Raw genomic sequence first — 12,813 nt, forward strand, 5'->3', positions numbered from 1 at the left:
AAAAGATATAAAACTGGGTTTATGACAGCCTAGCCTTGGAGAAAACATTTGCTTCCTGCCACCTACATGTCTGGCTTCAACCTCCCCAAAAACATCTCATTTTTTTTTTTCTCAATAAATATATAAACTACTTAGTGGTTTAGTGAGGACTTCAGTCAGGGCATCTACCAACACAAATAGTAAAGGGCAAATATTTTTAAGAAAAGGGTAGTGAAATAAATAATTTTTATGCATAATTATGGTTTGGAGTAGAGAATCCTACTTTTTAATATTTATTGATTTACTACCTTTTAAGCATAAGTTAACTGGGAAGCAAAATGTGTGCATTTTCTGTATTAAATTCTAAAGTGTGTGTGTGTGTGTGTGTGTGTGTGTGTGTGTGTGTGTGTGTGTGTACAAATAAAATAAGCTCCTTTTACATTGCTACCTCTGTTTTTAGTAAGGTATGCCAAGCAGGTTTTTAAAGGGAGATCGGTTTTCCTTTCAACCTTTAAAGTTCAGTAACCTGAATCTAGAAGTGAAGTATCTTTCACTATGGAGCAGGGAAGGAAGTAAAAAGGAGGCAAGGTGGGAAAGTCTGATATATTTAAAATCTCAACTGGAGAGGAGGGTTTTGGGCATAGAAGGAATTCCTGAAATCTGCATAGGGGTGTTCTTCAGGATCTGGCTGAACACCACACTGTGCAGTCAACTTGAAACCTCTAGAAGCTGGCAAGGACAACTTGTAAGGAATGAAAACTTACGAGTTCTTCCTAAGAATGAGCCCTAGAATAAAGGTTCCTCTATACAAGTCCTAAAAGAGCTTAAAACCAAACCTCAAAAGAATCATGTTAATCCACAAGAAACTTAACTGTCTGGCAGAAGTTTAACACTCTATAAATTAATAAAAAAAAATCCAGCATGCAGCAACATAAAATTCACAGTAAATTGCATCCAGTTAAGCATTACTTGATAAAGAAGCAAAAGAAAAATCTCATAATCAGGAGACAATAAAAATAGACCCTAAAATGACAGAGATGGTACAATTAGCAGACAAGTACATTAAAGCAGTTATTGTAAATATGGCCCATATAAATAAACATAATGAGGGGTGAACTATAAAATACATAAAAAAAATTGGAACATCCAGAGATTTAAAAATGCAATAACTAGGTGGGGTTAGATTAAATCTTTCGGGAGAAGAGGTCAGTGAACTTGAAAACAGAATTCAACCACAAGGATAGAAAAAAGATTGAAAAAGATGAAAGCAACTTGGTGCCCTATAGATTAAATACCATGAGTCTAATGTGAGTGTAAGTGGTGTCTCAGGACTTTGGGGGGAGCACAAGAGAGGAAAAAGAAAATTTAAATAATGGCTGAAATTTCCCCCAATTTGAAGTAAACTCTAAATCCACAGATCCAAAAATTAAACGACCCCAGGCAAGATACATACACTCCAAGGTGCATCATAAGAAAATTGCTAAAATCAGTGATAAAAAATTTTAAAAGCTGTCAGAGGGGAAAAATACATTGCATACAAGGCAATAAAGTTAAGAATTTAGACAGCAGACTAATCAGAAACTGTTCAAACCAGAATGCAGTTTAATAGCATTTTTTTAAGTGCTAAATAATGGTCAACCTAGTATTCCATAGCTAACAAAAATATTTTAGGACATTAAGGAGGAAAAGACATAAGGGAGAAAGCTTTTTTAGACAAAAATTGAGACAACTTATGACCAGCAGACTTACATTATAAGAAATATTAAAGGAATTTCTTTAAGCAAAAGGGAAATGGTAGATGAAAATTTGGACTATACAAAGGAATAAAGAACCCCTGAAATGGCTCTTATGTGGATAAACATAAGAATTTTTTCTTTGTGTTTTAGTTTTTTTAAAGGTAACTGTTTAAAGCAAAAAATAATAACAGTGTCTGTCTAGTAGAGTTATAACATGTAAAAGTAAAATGTCTGACAACAATAGCTCAAAGAATTGGATAGGGGAAAGGAAGCATATTGTTGTAAGAGTCTTAGACATGAAGGTGTAATGTGTTTTGAAGGTAGGTTAAAATAAGTAAAAGAGCATCCACTAAAAAGGTTGGAAAAACAGAGTTTTAACTAATAAGAAACCATTGGTGGATATGAAATGAACTTCTAAAGAAATAATCCAAAAGAAGATAGAAAAAAAGGGAAAAAGGAACAAAGAACAGAAGGGACAAATAGAAAACCTGCAACAAGATGGTAGAACTACATACAACCATATCAGTAATCACATTAAATGTAAATGATGTATTCTAATTAGAAGGCAAAGATTGTCAGATTGAATAAAAAAGTAAGTAAACTCTGTTGTTCTCAAGAAACTCTTGAAATAGGTTAGAAAAGGGGTGGAAAAATATATACAATGTAAGTCCTAAGTATAAGAAAACTGGAGTGGCTATATTAATATCAAAGTGGGCTTCAGAACAAGTGATGTTAATAAGTTTAAAAAGGGACACTTCATAATGATAAATGGATCAATTCTTCAAGAAGAAATAACTTTAAATGCAACCAATATGCTACATTGTCAAAATACATGAAACAAACTGATAGAGCTGAAAGAATACACTGAGAAATCTATCATAATTGGACATTTCAACATTGATAAAAGTAATTGATGGGACAAGTACAAAAAATATCAGGAAGGATATAGATGTGTATATATAACACTGTAAACTACTGTAATTTGATTAGTATTTATAAAACATTCCACTCAAGAATAGCAGAGTATATATTCTTTTGAAGTGCATGTGGAACATTCATCAACATAGACCACCATATGCTAATATATAAAACAAGTCTCATTAACTTTAAAATAATGGAAGTTATGCATAGTATGTCCTCTGATCCCAACAATTAAGTTAGAAATGAATATCAGAAAGATACCTGAAAAATCCTCAATATTTATAATTACACCAAATGCTTCTAACACATTGGTAAAAAAAAAAACAAAAACAAAAAACAGGGAAATTAAAAGTTGTCTTGAAGTGAATCAAAATGAAAACATGTAAAAATCTATGGGGTTTAGCTGAAGCAGTGCTCAGAGAAATATTTAACTTTAAATACATGTATTAGAAAAGAAGAAAGGGATAAACTAAGTGATCTGAATATCCACCTTAAGAAGCTAGAAAAAGAAGAGCAAGTTAAAACCAAAGTGAGTAGAAGGAAGGAAATAATCAACAAGAACAGAAATCGAAGAGATAATCAAGGAAACCAAAAGCAGGTTTTGAAAAGATGAATAAACCTCTAGGTAGTCTAATCAAGAAAAATAAAGAAGGAGGAAAACACATGTTGATAGAATAGCAGGATTGAAAGAGGAGATGTCATTACATATTCTACAGAAATTAAAAGTATATAGAAGGAATATTATGAATATCTAGAAATAAGTTTGACAACACTGATGAAACACATAAATTCCTTGGAGACACACATTACTGAAATTGTCTCCGGAAGAAATAAAATTATAGCAGTACCATATCTTAAAGAAATATTCTTAGTTTAAAACCCTTTCCATACAAACAAAGCAAACCAGAAACCAAAACCAAAAGAATTCCGGTCCCATTCAGTTTTAACTGATGAATTCCATCAAACATTTAAAGGAGAAAAATTCGGAAAATAGAGAAAGAAGGAACACTTCCCAACTAATTTTAGGACATCAGCATTACGTTGATACCAATCAAGATACAGACATTACAAGAAAACTGTGAACAAATATCCTTCATGAACGTAGTTGAAAAGTTTTTAAAAATTAGCAAATCAAATCCAGCAGTATATAAAAAATGGGTTTATCCTGGGCATGCAAGCTTGGCTTAACAATGGAAAATCCCCTAGCATAAGTCATCACTTTAACAGGAAAAATGGGAAAAAAGCTATACTATGAATAGTCCTGTGAATAGTTGCAAAGAAAGCAATGGACTAAATACAAGAGCCATTGGTAAAAGGAATCTATTAGGAAACTAAAAACAGAAGGGAACTTTTTCAACTTGAGAAAAGACATTTACATATAACCTCTAGCTAAAATCTCATTAATGTCACAAGTTAGAATGCTTTCCCCCTAAGATAAGAAACAAGGCAAGGATGCCCACTCCCCTCCTTATGTCTAACACTGTGATGGAGACCCCAGCCAAAGTAATAGACAATAAAAAGAAATGGCATACAGATTGGCAAAGTAGAAATAAAACATCTTTGTTTGCACATAACATGATCATATATAGAGAAAATGCTGAGAAATCTTTCAAAAGCCACTAGAATTTGTAATTAAAATTTAGCAAGATTGCAGGACACAAGGTAGATATACAAAATCAGTTGTATGTGTATGTACTAGCAATGAAAAATTGGAAATTGAAATTTTAAATTTATATGGAAATACAAAGGACCTAGAAAAGTTAAAAAAGAAAAAAGAATTGACAAAGAAGAACAGCATTGGAAGTTTCAAGACTTCCTCTACTTTTTTAAAAATTTATTTGAGAGAGAGTGTGTTTGTGAGCAGGGGGAGGGGTAAAGGGAGAGGGAGAGAATCTCAAGCAGATTTCCCTGCTGAGTGAAGATCCTGATACAGGACTCAATCCCATGACCCTGAGATCATGACCTTAACCAAATTCAAGAGTCGGATGTTCAACCAACCAAGCCACCCAGGTGCCCCAAGACTTCCTCTACATTTTAAAGCTTCCTCTTTAAAGCCACAGTGATCAAAGCAGTGTTGGTCTAAAGTAGACATATATATCAATGGAATAGAATAGAGAATCCAGAAACAGACCCACATATAATTATGCCAAGGTAATTAAATGGAGAAAGGATAATCTTTTCAACATATGGTACTAGAACACCTGGATATCCAAATGTTTTTTTAAAAAATTAACCTCAACCCTTACCTCTTCATGTACAAAAATACCTTGAAAAGAATCATGGATCTAAATACAAAAGACTGAAACTATGAAACTTTAAGGAAAAAAAATCACAGAAAATATTCGTGAACTTGGGATAGGCAAAGATATCTTAGGACACAAAAAGCATGAACTATAAAAGAAAAATTGACAAATGGGACTCTATCAAAATTTAAAACTTCTATTCCTTGAAAGACATCATTAAGAAAATGAAAAGGTAGTCTTTAAACAGAGAGAACATATGCACAATATATATACCTGACAAATGACTTGTGACCAGAATATATAAAGAACTTTTACAACTCATTAATAATAAGACAACCCAGTTAAAAAAATATGCACAAGAAAATAATGAATGGCCAGTGCAGCACAGGAAAAGAGATTCAATATCATTAGACCTCAGAAAAAAAGCAAATCAATACCATGAGATACCACTATATATTCATCAGAATAGCTAAAATTAAAAATAAAAAAGGGCAATTGTTAGCTGAGATATAGACCAATTGGACTTTCATATATTTTGCCATGGGGAAAGTTAAGTGATAAAACTATTTAGAAAACAGTTTGATAGTGTTATAAAGGTAAACGTTATTGCCATAAGATGCAACAATTTTACTCCTAAATACTTACCCCAAAGAAATGAAAATCAGTTTATAAACACACCTGTACATGAATGTTCATAGCAGCTTTATTCATAATAGCTGCAAGCTAGGACCATCAACTAGTGACTAGATAAACACATTGTGGTATATCCATGCAGTGGAATACTACTTGGCAATAAAAGGGCCTAGTACTGATACACACAGCATGAATGACTCTCAGAAACATTATGCTGAGTAAAATAAGCCAGACATGAAAGAATACAAATTCTGTGATTCCATTTACTGCCTTGGATTACTACATCAGAAATGTTAGAAAAGGCAAATTTAATCTATGGTGATAATAAGCAGACAAGTTGTTGCCTGCAGCTGAGAGTTCAGTGTGATAGACCTGGATTAGGTATGAAAAAACTTCTGGCATGATGAGTGTGTTCTGGTGGTGATTATGTGGACATACGGATATATCTTTGTAAAATGCATTGAAATATGCATGAAAATGCACATATTTTACTGTATATAAACTATACTTGAGTAATGTTTTATTTTTTTTTTTAAGATTATATATATGAGAGAAAGAGTGAGCAGGCAGGGGGAGGGGCAGAAGGGTAGGGAGAGGAGGAGGGAAAGAATCCCAAGCAGACTCTGTGCTGAGTGCAGAGCCCTTTGCTGGGCTTAATCTCATGACCCTGAGATCATGACCTGAGCTGAAACCAAGAGTCGGATGCTTAACTGACTGAGCCACCCAGGCACTCCTAGTGATGTTGTTTTTTAAAAAAATTCCACAAATTTTGAAAGTTATTTAACTTGCAAAAGATTAATTCTGTCTAACAGTAGAAGACCTCTGTGTAAGACTGAAACTGAGTCAGCCTGAAAAATCCATTCAGATAAATCAGTATACACAATAAAAACAATAATACATGAATTAAATATCCTTAAACAAGGAAAGAGAATAAATGAATTCTCAATATACTTTCTAGCCTATGATTTGATGTATTGGAATAGGACTCTAGCATACTTAGAATTCATTGATTACTTTTCTGACTTTTTAAATTGGTATTTGGTAGTGTCCTTGGCACTAAGATGAATCCAGCTAAAATGAAGTGGTTACATATAATTCATTCTGGGTCTTGTTTTATTATTCTTCTGCATTTTTTCTAATTAGAATATGTGCATAATACTCCAGTGTCTCTTAGAATCTATTCTTCCTTTTGGAAACAGAACCTCTAGATTTTACCTGAGCATATATATGGCTGCCCACCTAGAAACTACATTGCTCTGCTTCTCTTGCAGCAGAGTGTGGCTTTGTGGCTAATAATAGTTGAAAGGTGATTGTATAAGGTTACCTCCTTCAAAACAAGCCACATGTCCTAGACTTTCTCTTTTCCTTTTCTGCTTGGCTGGGATGTTATATCAGGTATAGCAGCCATGTTAGGTGCAGAGCTGGAAGTCGTGAAAATGACAGAGCAGTGTAGGTCCTTGGTGATCTCGTAAAGCTTACCTTTCCCTGACACCCTGTATTGTAATATGAAAAAGAAAAATGTCTATCTTGAACTACTGTTTTTTTATCTTTTTTTTTCCAAAGATTTATTTATTTATTTTAGAGAGAGAGTGAGCACGAGCAGGAGGGGCAGTGGGAGAGGGAGAGAGATTCTCAAGCCGACTCCGCGCTAAGGGCAGACCCCCACACTTGATCTCATGTGACCTTAAGATCACAACCTGAGCCAAAACCAAGAGTTGGACACTTAACTGACTGTGCCACCCAGGGGCCCCTGAATCTCTTTGTTATAGCAGAAAGTTTATACGTTAATCCAAAGGAAAGCATTTAAGAATTCTGTTTTTCTCTGTGTACTTTTTGGCCATATCCAATATATATATATATTTTAAGATTTTATTTATTTATTTGACAGAGAGAGACACAGCGAGAGAGGGAACACAAGCAGGGGGAGTGGGAGAGGGAGAAGCAGGCTTCCTGCAGAGCAGAGAGCCAGATGCGGGGCTCAATTCCAGGACCCAGGGATCATGACCTGAGCCGAAGGCAGACGCTTAACGACTGAGCCACCCAGGTGCCCCCATATCCAATATATTTTAGTGTGCAGTCTCAATTAAAATAATTATTTAGGAGAGTGTTTATCAAAGTTCAAGTTACTTTTAAACTTTAGGTACTAATTATTAATAAATGTTATACAGGTTTTCTTCCACTTACAATGGGATTATGTCCTGGTAAATCCATTTTAAGTTGAAAATATCTTAAGCTGACAATGCATTTCATACATCTAACCTACCAAACATCATAGCTAGCCCAGACTACCTTAAACATGCATAACACTTATATTAGCCTGCTGGGCAAAATCCTCCAACACAAACACTGTGTTACAATAAAGTGTTGAATATCACATATAATATATTGAATGCTCTATTGAAAGTGAAAAACAGAATGGTTGTATGTATACAGCATTTTTTTTTTAAGATTTTATTTATTTATTCATGAGAGACAGAGGGAGAGAGAGAGAGAGAAGCAGAGGGAGAAGCAGGCTCCCAAGGAGCAGGGAGCCCGATGCGGGACTTGATCCCATGACCCTGGGATCATGACCTGAGCTGAAGGCAGACGCTTAACCATCTGAGCCACCCAGGCGCCCTATACAGCATGGTTTTAAGCCTATTGGTTGTTTACCCTCATGATCATGTGGCTGACTGGGAGCTGCAGCCTGCTGTCCCTGCTCAACATCATGAGAGTTCAGTGTTACTGTTATCAGTGTTTTTCAGTGTTCTATAACAATATAACACTGTCTTTCAGTGTTATATTGTTAACCTGGGAAAAGTCAAAATTCAAAATTTGAAGTACAGTTTCAACTAGAATTATTTATTATGTTGTCAACTTTTCTATAATTTTTTTGTCTAGTCTGTAGAGGCTTAAAGACACAAATCATTAATTTATTAATTTTTCCTTGTATTTATATCAGTTTTTGGTTTGGAATGTGTGTTAATGTATTATTTGCTATCAACATCTCAATTGATAATTATACCTTTTGTCAGAATAATATGACTTTCTTCCTAGTTTTTGCTATGTGCTTTGTGTTTTAGCTGACATGAATATTCGTACCTCAGTTTATATTTCCCTATATGTCTTTATACTTATTATATTGTTTTTTCTTTGTCATGTCTTTTAGATATTTCCTAAAAGTAGAGTATAGCTAGATTTCATTTTTTAACCTAGTGACAACCTTTGTCTTTTAAGGATATTTTAACTCCGTTATATTTATTGTCAAAATTGATCTAATTGGTTTTACTACATTGCTCTTGTTTGAAGCTTTCTGTTTTAAATTCTTTTTTGTTTCCATTGTGTTTTGGACTTTTTGCTATTTGATTTAAAGTTTATCTTTGTTTAATTTGGTTTTGATTTTTTGAATTTGTGGGAACATTCCTGGTTATTTACTAGTCAGCTTTCTAAGATGTCCCTGTCATTACTATATCAGGTAACACAGGGCATGGCACTTACATTCTCATTAATGTTTGCTTAGTGAAAGAAGCTGTCCTCTCATTGCTTTGGGTCTCTGATAGGCTGATGGCCTATCTTGAACACTGCTCGTCATGTGATGACCTCAAGTGGGTACCAGCTCCGTTCCCTTTCTATAATAATGGAGCTTGTATATGGGGCTTTCCCATTTTTTTTCACATTATACTTAAAGACTATTTAGGGAAGTAGGGTCTTAGATAGCACTCAGTCTTGTCTTGGAAACAGTGTGGAAGGAAGAAGCATGTAGCGGTTGCTAGGAGTGATATCTTTAAGAAAACAGTGATGTTGCAAAGTTACATGTATGTGTGTGTGTGTGTGTGTGTGTGTGTATATATATATATATTTATATATATATATTTAGCAAATTATTATGTGGCTGGACTACGAAGATGTAGGGAGTGAGGTGAAGCTGAGAACAGCCTCTCTGGGATTGCAGGTTATGGTGAAGTTCTTTCCAAGAGACTCATCTTAGTGTGGTATGTGGAAAGCATAAGGGCTGAGGAGGCAGGAAAGCCTTTTTTCCAGCTTTGGTTCTCTGTTTTCTTTGTGACCGTGGCAAAACACTTGACTTTTCTGGGCCTCAGGCTAGATCTATGAAATGAGGAAGATGACTCTCTGAGATCCTTTCTAGCTTTAAAATTCCATGACTGACCAGGGCACCAAGGATAGCAAAGAAGTTTCCATTTGACAGCATTTTTATTTTTAATTTCATTAAGCAAGGAGTCAGCTTAATTTCATCTTGCAGAGTCAAGAGGAATAAATCACTTATCTTACTACTTTGAGTGCGGAGAGTTAGAAGAAGGGATCATATATGACTTGTGTATTTATGCTCTGACCTCATATTAGGTAAGTGACACATGCTATGCTGGAGATCCCAGTTATAACACCTGGAAGTAGTCTGTCATAGAATGACTCAGAGGAATGTGAAATCACTACTTTTCCCTGAGAAAATATAGAAAGATATTTATCTAGACTCCCAGAAGGTGATTCTAGGATGTGTGCTTGCCTTGAGATTGAGGATGCTGGGAGGTAGGCCCACTGTGTGGTAATAATCAGACATCAGACTAAAGGTCACACTGAAGGTCTTTCATTGATGAGCTCCTGAGTTGTCAAAAGGCTGCTAGCACTGAATTCATGTTTCACAACATCAGCAAGAGGACGCTGCCCAAGCTGGCTTTTTGTCATAAGCTGAGCTGGACATGGTTACAAGCAGGGTGGACAGATAGAATTTTGAAATAATGAACATGTCACAATTGTGAGACAGCGAGGAAACAGTGCTGACTGAATAAAATCTATACAGCAGTCAAAGGGTGACTCTTTTTGAAGAAAGGCTTTGTTCTGGCTCGATTCTGGAGGATGAGCCACTGACAAAGGCTTCATCCAGGGCAGCATGGAAAAGATCATGCAGCAGACATTGGTTGCTTCTCTTCTCTGTAGTCATCACTTTGAGGAGTTTTATTTCCCTCTCTACCAAGAGCTTCTAGGGAAAAAAGAGAGTTGTTTCATTTCAGAAATGCATTTTGTTCTAGTAAATAAAGACATGTCTTGAATAAATCCAAGTAAAATTCAAAATAAGTTAGAAGCTTGGATAAAAAAATGCAGGTGTTAGGCTTTTATGAAGTGCCATTGTATGGTAGGCCCACCTAGGGATGCAGAGATCAACATTCAATGGCCTCTGTCCTTAAGAATTTAACTTGAATGAGGCAGACAGATAAATGGCTAATACTTTTTTTTCTTAGTAGAGGAAGACCCTTGTTACTGATAGTAACAATCTGAATTCTAGACTCTTCTGTGGCACACTGGATTCCTCTTTTCTTCAGCCTGTACATAGAGGGGTTACTGTGTGTCATTATCATGCAGAAGGTTATTCACCTTCTACTGGACTACTCGGGTAGAGAGTTGCAAAACACAGCTTCTTCGCAAAGGAATTGATGTCATGGCCATGGGCTTGCAACATGGCCCATGTTTTGTTAAGTTTTTATAGAGCATCTACTCTATGCTAGATGTTGAAACTACAAGGTAAGATAGAATCCCTTTTTTCAAGACATTTATAGTCCAGAAGGAGAGGAGTAAATGGATAAGTAGAGCCCAGGGTACATGGAGACATACAGGAGGGAATAAATCATTAGAATGCATAGGAGAGAATGATGCAGAGAACTTTGCATGTGTTCTAATAGAACCAAACAGTCTCAAAGAACCTGTTTCTTCAGTGGTTGTAGTGAGCTGTGCTTAAAGTTCTGTTTTTTTCCAAGAGATACACATTTCTGACGTTAAGGATAATAATAACAGCCAAGAATTTGACAGTGTTTTACTCTTTGTCAGACACAGTTCTAGTGTTTTACGTATAACCAGTTAAGTAATCCTTACAGTCGTTCTATAAGGTAGGTATTAGTATTAACTTAGAATCTGAGGCACAGAGCAGTTGAGTAACTTGACGGATACAATTAGCATGTAGTAGATCTGGGCCTTGTTTCCAAAATTGATGTTCTTTAACTACTGTGTGAGGTTAAACTCTAAAATTAAGAGAGTTGACTACTGGGGGAACCATTGTACATTTTTCTAGGTCCAGCAGCTTAATATTAATGAGTCCACAGCTGAGCATCTAGGAGGGAAAAAAGTGTCAATACATGTGCTTCTTATTTTCTAGAAATAAAGCTGTATATTATTATAATTATTATTGGAATTGCCCTGTAGCACTTACAAATTATAACTAGAATATTTTATTTGAAATTATAGGAAGATACCTCTTGATCAAATACTGTTCCCCATTAATTTACAGAAAGGGGCTTTCTTGAATTTTGAATATATCTAAAGAGATTGCACAGCCTCGCACAATCACTGAATCCCACAGCTCCCTGAGGTGGGGATTTCCTACTACGCCCAGTGTCTCTTGGACAAGGAAGAGGCTACTTTCTCTGTCACTCATCCGTTGAAATGTCGGTTTCTTTTTTACAACAGTGGAGGCCTTTAATTTATAAGCTGGATTTGTAAATTGAAGGGGCCCAGGCTGGTTGGGTCTGTGGTGCATGTGGCTTACCTCCATGCCTGAACCACAGGCCCGCTATTTGCTGCACTGACGGAGTTAATAAGAGCTTTTGTGACCTGGTTTGCCCACAGTTTATGGGCTCAAATCTAGATGATCTGAAGGAAAAAAGAATGGGATGAAAAAGTCAAAGATTGTAAACTAGAAGGAAAGTTAGAATTTTAAAACCAGCATCAGTATAGCACAGACAAGAATTAGAAGCTGGGAAGAGCCTAGGAGGAAGGGTTTTTAATTAGAGCAGCACTCAAGACATTTGAGATTGTTATGATGATTTTAAATAGGCAACCCTTTGGCCTTAAAAAGAATCAAGGACTTGACTTTTTGTCTGGTTTTTTAAATGTAAACACATAGAAAATTTAAAGGGAGAAGGTAATCTTTTTATGTAAAACTCTTTTGATTTATGGCTTCCTGGACTTTGAAAGACTCCTTGCCCCTTGATTAAATACATTGAGTTGTTCTAAAACTTAATGAATATATTTTTTGTGCACCAGCAAGTATTTTTAATATAGCAATTAGGAATATCATTAGGAAGATTATTGAAAGCAGTATGTAACGTAAAACTTAAATGGTATTACTAAAGAAAATGAGGTTTCAGACATCGTTTGGATACATTAACTAAAAATAGAAGTAAACTTTTCATGTACTGCTGAAATCAACTATAGGAATGAGGAAACATTAAGATAAGATTTTGTGTAAAGATGTTTTCTGTTTTGCTTTTTAAAAAATTTATTTATAGAAGGAATACATAACTACTTCATTTAAA

At 35.2% G+C, this 12,813-nt stretch overlaps 1 protein-coding gene across 10 annotated transcripts in view; it reads left to right on the plus strand.

The window, feature by feature from the left end:
• Window positions 1-12,813, plus strand: part of ZNF438 (zinc finger protein 438) — a 179,011-nt gene that overhangs the window by 48,198 nt on the left and 118,000 nt on the right. Inside the window, exon 1 of one of the 10 annotated variants that reach the window (XM_073885443.1) lies at window positions 11,256-11,388. The exons of the other annotated variants lie outside the window; for them this stretch is intronic. The gene's annotated coding sequence lies outside the window, so the exon portion shown is untranslated. Of the gene's footprint in view, window positions 1-11,255; window positions 11,389-12,813 lie in introns of those variants that run through there. 10 annotated transcript variants of the gene reach the window in all.

This window comes from Callorhinus ursinus, unplaced genomic scaffold (assembly GCF_003265705.2).
Source record: "Callorhinus ursinus isolate GAN/ISIS: 27379988/994484 unplaced genomic scaffold, GSC_fseal_2.0 scaffold62, whole genome shotgun sequence".
NCBI classification, from domain to species: Eukaryota; Metazoa; Chordata; class Mammalia; order Carnivora; family Otariidae; genus Callorhinus; species Callorhinus ursinus.